General features: G+C 41.2%; 1 pseudogene; it reads right to left on the reverse strand.

The window, feature by feature from the left end:
- Positions 1-602: 602 nt before the first annotated feature.
- On the reverse strand, positions 603-1131 carry LOC143407029 (ADP-ribosylation factor-like protein 5A pseudogene; annotated as a pseudogene).
- Positions 1132-8787: the final 7656 nt, after the last annotated feature.

Here is an 8787-nt window from a genome sequence, read left to right on the forward strand (position 1 = left end):
GAACATACAGTAAAAATATAAAGTGGCATTTAATACAAATGCCAGTACTTATCTCATTGGGGCAATAATTAAGGATATCATTATTTTTTGTGTTATTTGCTTTTCTTTAGAACATAAATCAGAGCCATTAACTTGAACTTAAGGTATATACATAATACATATACAACCTTAAGAAAAATACATTTTTTCATAAGTAACATGACATTTTAGAACATTGGAAACAGTATCTGTGCTGATTTATATTTTGACTTAATGGAACAAGAAGAGAACAATATTCAACATTAGGGAGGGGTATACTGTTTTTAAAGTTCTGAATGTTCAAAATATTTTCCCTGTTCCTTTGTACTTACCACCGGCTATAACATTGTCTTGAGAGGATTCATTGAGAAAAATCTCAATCAAAACTTTATACTTTGGAAGGAACTAATGAGAAAGAAAATTGGAGGGTGAGACTTTATCTTGTTTTCAAATCAGTGGTCTTAATTTTTCTTCTTATAGAAAAAATAAATCAATTTATTATAAAGATATCTAAACCATTATGTTTTGCAGCTTTCAGATGAAGTCCAGCACTTTGTTTATACAAAGTCTATGAGGATTAGAGGTCATTTAATCCTAAATTATGACATATTCCATTCAAGTCCTTGGCATAATCCCTCACCAGTAAGAGCACAGCAAGCCTGCATAGGCCTCTGATGATATTTAATAGAAGTTAGCTTCAAAATCTGGGAGACTTCTTCTACAGTCGTGCATTCTTGAACATCTTGTGTATTAGCAAAAATCAGTAATCCAGTTTTTCTTAGGTCCTCATGCACTAATAGTTTGTAGAGTTCTTTAGTTACAGAAATCCTCTGTCTGTACTGTCCACAACTACTATTATGAACTCCATGTTAGAATAAGTATTCCAGGAAGAACAAAGAGATTCTTGGCCACCAATATCCCACATTAGGAAATGTACATCATTAATCACTATCACTTCTACCTTACTCCCTATTGTAGGGATGTAAGTACAACTTCCTTCATGGAAAATTGTTAAAGGTTGGTAGTTTTCCCCGCATTGTCCAGCCCAATAATGATAATTTTGTGACCCTGGTGATTGAATAGTCTCCATATCCTGGTGAAGAGAACTCCCATTCTTGTGCAGTGGATCCCCTCCAGCTACTTGGGCTACCTGGCCTGGCCTCTCTGGCTCAAGCTAAAGAATGGAGAGATGGATTGGAGCATCAGCCTCTGCTGCTGTTGCCATTCCCACACTGGCCACTGGTCTGCTTCCAGGGAACCAGAGACAGACTAAAACCCAGGCCACTCTGCTCTGAACAAGGCCTTGCAACTTTGGCTGCCACCTGCTCCTGCATATTGCAGCCACTTTTTCTGCCACAAGCTTTGTGGACCCTTGGTCCTCCCCCAGCTCCTCTCAGGTGGTCACAGTCTTGTTTTTCTTCTCATTCCAAAGCTTTGGAAATGTTTCTGATTATTTCATTGGAAAGATTGTACATTCCTTTAGTTTGTATTTTGGAAACACCAATGATTCTTAGATTTGATCTCTTAATGTTATCCCAGATTTCTTAAATATTCTGCTCATAGTTACATAACATCTTTTCTTTATTGTTGATTCCATGTTCAAGATATATATACTTTGTCTTCAAAGCCTGACATTCTGCCTTCAAAGTGGTCTGATCTATTGTTAATGGTTTCCATAGGATTTTAAAAGTGATTTATTGAGTCTTTCATTTCCAGTATTTCCATTTGGTTCTTTTTAAGAAGTTCTGTATTGAAATGGTCTTTTACTTCCTCTATTTTCTCTCTAGTTCATTCCTTACATCTTCTATTAGCTCACTGAACATTTTAACTATGAACTTTCCATCATTTCCTCTACTGTGGTATTAATGGGATCAGTTATTGATCAGTGTTGTGGGCTTTTTGGAGATGGTTTGTTCCTGTGCTTTTTTACCTATATGTATATCCATCTGTTAGGATGATTCTTCTTTCTACTTTTATACAAGGTAATATTTTGTGAGCTGCTTTCTCTTAAGAGAACTAGGTTGAGGAAATACCCTGGTATTTATACTCACTACACTCAATGTGTGTCCTCTGCTATTCTCATCATTTGCACCACTTTGAGAGAAGACACTAAACCCTGTTTATACAATCACTCCAGAACAAATCATATACCAATCAACCTTAGGAGAAACAAAAATTAGTTGAAAATGTTCTTCACAATTCCTCTAACCCCAGGCATAAAATTATAGTAATAATCTGGAATTTATTGAAAAATTAATTATTAAAGATGGAAAAATTGCTATTATATTACATAGTGAAGAAGAGGACAGGAGAAGTAAATTGGGAGAAAAAAGAAAAGATAGAAAAAATCCAAACCAAGGTTAAAAAAAAAAAAGAAAAAATATGGGTGGGTGTAATTGGAGGCATTCACTGTTAACATAAGGGGGAAATGTGGGGACAGTTTAAGAGAAGCAAGTTTATGCATGAGCTAAGAAAACAGAATGGTTCTAGTTAATGATCTAAAACATTAGAAGAAATACAATCAAATTGATTGAGGACAAAATATAAAAATACTAGGAAAGCAACTATCAAATAAAAATGAAGGATAATATATATAAAATCCAAATTGATAGCAATCCATTCCAGGATGGTGAATTCTTATTCAGTCTTCTTGGTTTGGATTTCATCAAGAATTTGGTAACGTGGGCTGGGATCATGGCTCAGCGGTAGAGCGCTCGCCTAGCACATGTGGGGCGCTGGGTTCGATCCTCAGCACCACATAAAAATAAATAAATAAAATAAAGGTATTGTGTCCAAGTACAACTAAAAATTATTAAGAAAAAGTTTGGCACCTTGAGAAGATGCCCATCACTCTTCAGCTTTGGATCCTCCTAGAGGTACTGGGGGACAGGAGCTATTTTCCTGGTTGCAATAGATTTCTCACCAGCTGGTTTCTGTTCATCAGTCCAGAGATCTGAAGCTGTGTGCTGGGTGGATGCTGTGTTGTATCTGCTAGCTGTTTCTTTTTGATGCAGGGGCACAGAATGCAGGGATTAGGGCTGTTGTGCTGACTGCTGTGGGTTACTGTGCATTCCCTTTCCTTAACTGAGTCTTCGTTAAAGTGGCATAGAGCCTGGTGACTATGTGCAATCACAAGACATGTGATTGCAGGTTCTCTTTGGATCATCTGAGGTACAGAAGCCTCCCCCATAGCTGATGTAGATTGCCAGGATACCATCCCTATGATTGGATATATGGAGAGTTGGCCCACCTGTGTCTGAGCTCCTACTGCCTCAGGTTGTGAATCTCTGTGCTTCCTCCGCTCTGATTGGTGTTCCCTGGAGTGGTGCTATCTAAGCCACTGGTGGCTGCCCACAAGCACAGGGCCTGTGGATGCAAGCTCTCCATGTGCTTTGTGAGACACAGAAGCTCCATATCAGGCTGATATAGATCTCTGTGACTGGGACAAAGAGTCTGTTAGCCCACCTAAGTCTGAGTTCTTAACTGCTGTGGCCACAAATTGCAGGCATCTGCTTTATTCTGATGCTGTGATATCCTCAGGGCAATGCTAACTAAACATCTGAACAACTGTGGTGTCTTTGGGAGTAGGGTCTCTGTGGACTATCTCTGGCACAAAGATCTCCATCATGGCTGGCATAGCTCACAGGGGTTTTACCTGTCACCATGATGAGGGTAGGATGTCAGCTGGCCCATCTTTTCATGGACTCCTCAAAGGCTGTCTTGTGCACTGGCTCTGGGTTAGCTCTCCCCAGGACTGATTAGCTCTTGGTTCTGCTTTGCCTAATTCTCCTTCTCCACAGTGAGGGGGAGGGAGTTTCAGTCACTTTTGGCTAGTGGAGATCCTTCTGCAAGTTCCTTCTGGACAGATTATTGAGACCTTTTCAGAGCTATTCTAGTTTTATTTGTTGCTATCTGGAGGTGGGCAGAAGCTGTGCTGAACTGATTTCTTCTAGGGAGGCTGGCTAGCTGTGGACTCTACAAAATGAATGTGATGCCCACATGGCTTTAGTCTACATTTTGGCTAAACTGCCTGATCTCCTTCACTGTCCTTGCTGTTCTGTTGTGTTTTAACTTGATCTGCTATTCTTTCCAGCTGTTGCTATGGAAATAGGTAAATGTACCTTTCCTTTCCCTCTTTCTTTGTTACCCTTCCCCCTTAGCACCATCCTCATTAGGGTTTGCTGTCAAAGAGCTGTGTCCTTATTTTCTGCTCTGGTAACCAAACTTCAGGTCCTTCTATGTATCAAATTGTCCAATATGGGGTTCTATTCAAGTGTCTGTCATTGCGTTCTTTCTGGGCTGTCTAGACTAACTCTGTCATTGATGCCCTTTATTGGCTGTGAACTCAATTATGTGCTGAAAAGTCTCATGTGGAATATTGTGACTGTGAGGGAGGGGTTCTCTAAATCCACAGATAGCAATTTTACAGTAAGCATTGCAGGCAAAGAAAATAGCTCTGTCCAGAATAAATTCTATTGCCCTGCCATGATGAAAAATTATACTTTGGGATTTTTTTTTAAATCTCCCATTGGCACATAGAGCAGTAGCTACAGTCAGGGTTACTGTTGTGAATGAAAATCCCCATTTATAACTGCATGAAAAATATCCATCCCTTCCATCAAGGACACATTGTTCCTGAACAATGATGTGTGCTTTAGAGAGGAGGCTTACTGACAAAATGAGCCATCAGATGCCTGATCATTTAGATCCTTTTCTTTTACCTTTATTTAACATTATACAAGACACAGGCATCTTCACAACCTGTGCAAATACAAAGGAAATTTGACAAGCATTTCTTTCTGTATTTTAAAAAATAAATAATAAAATCAGACACCTAAAATTAATTTATAGTTCAATGACCTTATATGTGAATGATATTTTTTATTGTCAGCTTGTATCTTTGAATAACTAAAAGTTGGATTTGATTCTTTCACTGAAAAACATAGAAATTGTTAGATTTAGAAATTATAACACTATTTTTCTTCAATTATAGACTTTCATACATATCATAATAAGTTTTCACCAATTCCTTGTGGAAAGAATCTGTTTTTCATGTGTTTGGTAACATATATGTATTATTTTAAAAAATTATTTTTATCTAGTAGTGATTGATGTGGCTACCAGACTGTAGAATGCATAAGAGGCTCTTATTATATTGTTTTGGACAGTGTTGGGCAGGACCCCTCAAGTAACAGTCCCTTCAGAGTAATCTGGTACAGGAAGATCTGCCACCATCTATAGGACACAGTGGGAACTCAGAGAGAGGCACTGGTACCCAATAGAGATGTGAGCTGAGGATCACTTGCCTAGTAGCTTACTGAGCCTCAACTCTGCCTCTGACACACTGTGCACGCACACCATCCACCTTATGATAATCATGACTGCCTGCCCTCATGATTGGTGCATCTCCCAGTTCTGGATGTATGGTCACTTGATATTGCATTATCCTGTATTTGTAAGAACCTGGGAAGGTATCAAGACTTATTTTTCAAAAGATGTATACTTCCTACTTTCAGTCCACATCAAGTCCAAAATCTCATAATCTACAGTGGAATTTTCCTATGGGGCCTGGACTTAAAAACAATGTTTCTGTTCTCATCAGCAACTCCTCTATTTCTATATATATTGGATATGATTAATTATATAGTTGGACAACAGAAACCATTGTGGGATATGCCACAGAGCCTCCTTACTCTGGAAACCCATTCATTTGGCAATTTCACTGTTTGCAATATGTGAATAGGAGCAACATCCCCAATATTAAAATATGATATTTCCTGATATCATAGTCACCTTAAAAGCTTTTTGCTTCTTTCTTCTGGGTAGATACTAGAAATAACTTGTTCATTATTTTGTGGGAGATGGCTCAAAATGATCTGAACAAATAAGCATAGAATGTTTCAGATTATGGGGTAAAAAAAAATTAGGTTTTCCTTCATAATCTCTGGAATGTATGTGTCTCCCCAAATTTCTCAATATTCTTTTCACTTCATGCACAATTGCCATGACAACATAGAGACCTAAGAAGTTACCCTGGTTTTCCAGATGGTCCAAGCCCCCAGGCAATGTGTTATGACATGGAAAGGAGAATCAACATATCTGAGGGAATAAAATGTCCATGTGTGCTCTTGTCCACTCCACAGGAATGCACACTGTTTCAGATCCTGCTCTCTGAGAGGAATGCAGAACACAGCTTCCCTATCAATGGTTCATACCAAGTACCTGCAGAAGTATACTGCTCTGGCACATTTCACAGCTGGTGCAGAAATGGACAATGAGATTGGCTCCTCATCTCACCCAAGACCAACATTCATTCTGAATCTCTCTGAACTGTTGGGCAGTATTGAAGCATGGAGTGTGGACCCTCCCTAGAGCATGCTGGAGATGGGAAGCACAGCACCTAAGATCTTCATGAGGAGCTCACAACAGGAACAGAGTTACAGCATTGCAATAAACTTTTAAAGTTTCATGGGCATTTTATTTTATTCCCACTATTCAGCCCAAGAGCTCAGAGCTGGGCAGGACACAAAGCTAATTAAGCCTTTTACTGTTATCAGGAAACTGGGTTCAATAACACAGATAGACTTACTTTTGAGCTCAGAATGGCCAGGCCATCCTAGAAGCAAGGTGAAGACACAGACTAATGTAGATGTGTCTTCCCAGTCTACAGGACCAACAAGGAAAACAGACTTCTGTGGGCAGAGAGTAGGTCTGAAAGCTTATCCTTCCCCTTTCTGTATACCTGAGGCTGAGCCCTGCTCTGGACAACACAACCTCCTCCAGCAGCAGTCCTGAGCTTGGTCTAATTTACTATAGTGGGTAGCTCTCCTAGCAAGGGGATAAGAGAGGCTTGGGTAGAAGTCAGCCCAGCCTGGGCCTAAGGAAGTAGCTTAAGGTTACTTCCACAATGGCTTGGTCACCCCCTCCCCAACCTGTTCTGCACAGGTGATGCCCTAGGGTCTCAGCCTACCCATCAGGCCCAAGAAAGTGGGACAAACCTGGCCCTGACTCTAGTTAGCAGGACTATGCCTGTGGTTGGAAAGATGCTCAGAACCTGCTGCAGAAAGGGGGACTGTGAGGATGAAATACACACTGTGCTCACTACTTGGTGTGGTTTGCTGAAGTGTTCAGAAACTCCATCTTCCAGCAGCTCAGGGTCCATGGGGTTGATGCTGATGCCATTGGCTGCCCCGTGTGAGTTCAAAATTTCTGAGCTCTTTCAGGCATGGTGAAATGATGGTGTCATTTGGGTTGTGTCCTTCATCTTTAGTCCCACCTCCTCTCCTTCTCTCTTCTTTTAGGCTCTGTATCCTCTCACATGTTGATTCTGTCACTGTCATTTTCAGTGAACCAAGGACAAGCGGCTAGGATCACATAAGCAGGCAGCATTATTGAAAGTAAAAGCATGCACTATTGCCAGCAGAAGCAAGATGAGGCCCTGTAATGGTCATCTGCAATGACGACACCAGTTCCTCATGTTCCCTGATCAAATCTTTGCTCCATCTCAGGGCACACAGCAACTCCGGCCATCCACTGGGCCTATGTTATTAGGATACTGTCTATTAATGTCATGTGTGGAATTGGCGTCATTGCTCACAGAGTGACATGGAAATTGAGAGAAATCTGCCAGTTTGCCTCCCCCACTTCTCCTTCCTGCCCTGGTCACACTGACAGGTGATTGCCTGACACATGGAGTTTAAGCTTCTAGTCCTGCCCCTGCCCTCATATTTCTAAAACATGGGGGCAGATCCCTGGACCTCTCCAGGCTCAGCTAATTTCACTGGAACCTAAGCAGTTCATTTTTATTTACTTGAACTGCCAGCTTACAAAGGCCACGAAAGTCCTCAATTATACAACACTAAGTTTTGTTAGTAAGGAGAATTTCACTTTAACAGGGTCTTAATTATGGTTATGAAGGGGAGGGTGTTAGGTGATGGTTCTTTTTAGGAGGATGTGTACTGGGGGATTTAAGGAAGTCTTTCAAGGTTGGTTCTTCCTGGAATTGGGACACATCTGTAGCATAATGCATAGGATGGGTGGACCTCGGGAATACAGTGCAGGAAGACTCACTGTGGGATATGCTTAGGAAACATTCATTGGTTAATCTTCCAGTTTGCCAGGGGAGAGCTGCGTAATCAGAGGATTCAACTGTGGACAACAGATTTTTAGAAATGGCTTGAAGCAAAATGGGACTTGATTACTGTTTACTCCCTTGCCTTCCTGGGCATGAGTCTCCTATGTCTAATGGTGAAGCTGACACAAATGCCTAGCCTCGCTTCTCAGCATGAACCACACTCACTGCAGGTTGCCAATGATCTTGTGAGAGGAGGAGTATGAGCTATTCACAGACACACACACATACACACACACCTCTCCAAGCACAGGGCTGAGAGGTGCTGGTTCAGCTGCCCCAGTCCTGAAGAACTTATGCCCCAAGGGTAAAAATGACCAAGTCAGGGTCCCCCAAAGGGGTTTTCGATGTAGGGTTCAGATGATGGGAATGGACGTCCATAGGTTCTTTTATGCCTGGACTCTGCCAGGAATGGATGCCTGTCCTCCTTTCTCGTCTAGCTTTACTCCAGCAGCCTCCTTGGGCTCCCTCCCTCTGAAGGATCTGCTTCTCCACAACCACTCTCACTGCTTCTCTCAACTCTAGGAACTTCCCTCCCTTTGCCCTGCTCCAAAGCCTCTGCTCTCTATATCTAGAACCTGTCCCAAGGAACAAACCCTCATTACCCTGAACCCAGCCTTGACTCTGAGATCAGCCCA

Source organism: Callospermophilus lateralis, chromosome 1 (genome assembly GCF_048772815.1).
Source record: "Callospermophilus lateralis isolate mCalLat2 chromosome 1, mCalLat2.hap1, whole genome shotgun sequence".
Taxonomy (NCBI): Eukaryota; Metazoa; Chordata; class Mammalia; order Rodentia; family Sciuridae; genus Callospermophilus; species Callospermophilus lateralis.